This window comes from Sapajus apella, unplaced genomic scaffold, assembly GCF_009761245.1.
Source record: "Sapajus apella isolate SASKATOON/1434 unplaced genomic scaffold, GSC_monkey_1.0 scaffold42, whole genome shotgun sequence".
Classification (NCBI taxonomy): domain Eukaryota; kingdom Metazoa; phylum Chordata; class Mammalia; order Primates; family Cebidae; genus Sapajus; species Sapajus apella.
Window position 1 is genome coordinate 16,138,565 of NW_022436982.1, and position 3,757 is coordinate 16,142,321.

The window sequence follows — 3,757 nt, forward strand, 5'->3', positions numbered from 1 at the left end:
ATTAAATCGATGGGATTTAAATATGTCTTTTAAGAAATGGGGAAGAAAGCAAGCAGGTCTATGTACAAAAAGGCTGTTCCAACTCCATAGAATTTAAGGAATCATGAATTGCAGATGGAGACCTCGGTACAGCCAGGGATCATGAAATCACAGGCCAGGATGCAGGCCAGATCACATCCACAAAGAGGCAGGCTCTCTCCTCTCTTTCTAGAAATCCGAGGCCTTTGTTTGTTTCTATAGACCTATGAGTTCAGAGAAATGTTTCTCTACTTAAAAAAAATCCATTGTCAGGTCTTACAATGAATGGCAGCTGCCCTTGACCTCAGTGTGGGGAGTCCATACAGCAGAGCTGCAGGAGCAGATCCAGGTTTCCTGGAATAGGAAACATATACAATTGTGGAGGCCTCTTTAAGAAAACAACACAGCATTGCAAATACAGAATTGGGTCAAGGGCCTTGAAAGAGCAGGCCTTAACGTGTTAGCTTCCTTATCTTCAGAAAGTATGCACCTCTGCTTGGTGGGGTTGGTACAGTGTCTCAAGAAGGCAGCCTCTCCTCAACCAGTTTGCCCTTAGGGAAACTGGCCAAACGGGCCAGATCTGATATTCTAAGAACAGTCAGAAATTTGGATGTTTATGAGAAATTCCCCCCATTCAAAAATACTGACAAAAAGTCCAAGTTTTAAAGAAACAAAAAGGAAAACCTGTGTAAGACTCAACCTTTGGTCTTCACGTTGGGATCGCTTGCAAATTGAGTTCTGCAGTAACTGAGGCCGGAGCTAGGTTGCTGCCCTCATCCCTCAGGTTTAACTTAGCAGTCACAACTACAGAAGCTCTTGTGTGCAATGCATCCAGCTTACACCGTGCTTTTGGATGAGAAGCTTGAGGAGAGGGCCCCAACGTAAAGGAAATGTTAGAACACAGTGGCAGAAGGAGATGACAGATGGAATGTAGGAGGAGAAAAACGACTTCCAGACCCCTTTCTTTGGAAGTAGATTAAATCATGGCCCCTCATACAGTGATTAGAAAGCTGGGAGACATGGAAGACTTTAAGGCAGCATTTCTGAAAATGTGGTCCACAGAGCATCTTACTCTGGAATACCTGCTGTGCCTATAAAAGTAAATGCTGACCTCTGGGCCCAGCCCCAAAAAGTAACGGGTACATGTCTGGGAGCAGGGCCCAGGAACATGCACTTTGACAAGCACCATGTGATTCTTAGGCAAAGTGACAGTTAAGAAACACAAGTGAGAAGCTCTTTTTTTTCCAATCTTGCCAAGAGCTGCTTATGGGAGTAGATGCGTATGAGAGACTTCCAGCTATCTGAACCAGTGCCCCTGGGAGACACTGGCAAGTTGATCCCAGTCATTCACTGCCTTCTTCCTGGCCCACACATTTTTAGTTCTGAACCTAAATGGCTCTTTAAGCCGCCAAACAGAATGAACCACTGAGTCTCTAAGAACACCACCTATGGCAAACAAGCCAAGCCCAGCTGATTTAACCCTCTGACTTCCTCCTTGACACTCTTGCTGACACATTGCAACCTCAGCTCTATTTTGTTGACAATTAGCAGATAAACTGTGTTGAAAACCCAAGGTCTGCTTTATATGTTACAAAATGCTTACCAATGACAGTGTTAATACCAGGCCTTCCTAACAACATATTCTTGATTACAGTAACTTTGCCTCTAAGTCTTACATGGAAGAAAAGTCGCCAGGTGTTTCTGTACCACAGTGAGCACGTGAGTCCATGCGACATTATCCTAAGGAAACTCCCTTCTCCGGAATATCTCAACTGCCTGAACTCAGTGCCCTTGGTCTGTATTTTCTTTATTTAACATAAATAGTTGTGACATTCTTTCTGTATATACATTCTTTCCCCATCAGAATTTTAACTTAAGAGCAAAGACCACATTTTATTTAATAAGAAGTCAATATCAACCAACTGGGAGGTAAAAAAGGTAAGAAGCGATTAAGGCCTAGGAGGAAGAGGAGATAATGTGAGCTATTAGGGAACTGAAAGGCCAAGTTACAACCTGACAAAAACCAGATGCTAAGGAGGGGACCATCTGGCTCACTAGGCTTCTTAAATAACCTGAACCAAAGACACAACAGAGTCCACATCCAAAGATGACCCCACAGTGGTGGAGTTGAGTCTTCAATCTCTTTCCCTCACCCCTCCCATGGCTCACTATGCTCTCCTTGCCTCCTGTATTATCTTTTCTCTGACTCATCTATTAGGCCTTTCTAGTTAATGGTTATCTCTCTGTTCTAAGCTTTACCTCTCAATTCCTGTTTTCCTCTTTTTCTGTCTTCCCTGGATAATCAGAGGAGGAACTGCCAGGCACCACCTCCTAATTCAACTTGCTCATGAGCAGGGACCAGATGAGGATGTGTGGAAAGTGTCCAGAGGAAATCTACAGAAGGGAAAGGAGAGACAGGAAGGATACAGCATGAGTGTAAAATCCAGAGCTATAAGCCAATCAGAAACTAATAATACTAATACCATATTACCTTGGGGTATTGGTTTCCATAAGGTGAAGAGTGACTCGTTTTGATGTCCTGTTTTTGGATGAGCATTTTGAATAAATGATGCTCCAGGGTCATAGTTTTCAGGCAGCCCAAGGACCTACTGAAATGGTACCAGCTCTCTGATTCTGCTTATAAAAGGAGAGAAAACACACAGTAAACTCAGACTTTAAAAATAGACCATCCTTATCGTACTGTATTTTATAAGTCATTTCCTTAAAAAATATATAAGTATTTATTTTCACCTGTTGCCACTTCTTCAACTCTTTGCCACTGCCTAGTACTGATGTCAACAAGCAACTATTGTCAGTTTCCTCACTGGCCTCTGTCCAATATTGTCTGCCTTCAATCTATCCTCTGCAGTGAGGCCATAGTGAACTTCCAAACTTTAACCTGATGAAGTCATTACATCCTGCATTTTGCCATTGACTAATGATATGAACAGTACTGTCTTTTAAAGAAATTGAATCCTTGGTTAAAACCTCCTGAGAAAACTTCAAGTTCCTATAGTATCACTGGTGAGCTATTTCAAAGTATCTTACACAAATTCTTCGGATTTTTTTTTTTTAATCAAGGTGCCTGGGCACAGTAACTCATGACTGTAATGCCAGTACTTTGGGAGGCCAAGGTGGGAAGATCGCTTGAGCTCAGGAGTTCCAGACCAGTCTGAGTAACATAATGAGACCCTGGAAAGAAAGAAGGAAGGAAGGAAGGAAGGGAGGGAGGGAGGGAGGGAGGGGAAGAGAAATGGACAGAGAGAAAGAAGAGAGAGAGAAGAAGAAGGGGAGGGTAAAGGGAGGGGAGGAGAGAAAAGGAAAGGGGGGAAGAGGGAAGGGGTGGGAAGGTCAGGGGAGGGGAGGGGAAGGGAGAGGAGGGGAGAGGAGGGGAGGAGAGGGGAGAAAAAGAAAGAAAAATGAGCCAGGATGCTGGCATGTGCCTGCGGTCCCAGCTACTCAGGAGGCTAAGGTGGGAGGATCACTTGAGCCAGGGAGATTGAGGTTGCCGGGAGCCATGATCACACCACTACACTCCAGTCTGTGTGACAGAGTTAGACTCTGTCTGTAAGTGAATAAATAAATAAATAAAAATTAGGAGTTTGGGGAGACATTTCCCAGCAAGCATAACGAGGGTGGGATGACCTGAATGTCAAAGCCTGGTAAGAAGGGGAGATTACAGTTTCATTTCCCTCATGAACATAGATGCAAAAAGTCCTAAACAATATATTAACAAATA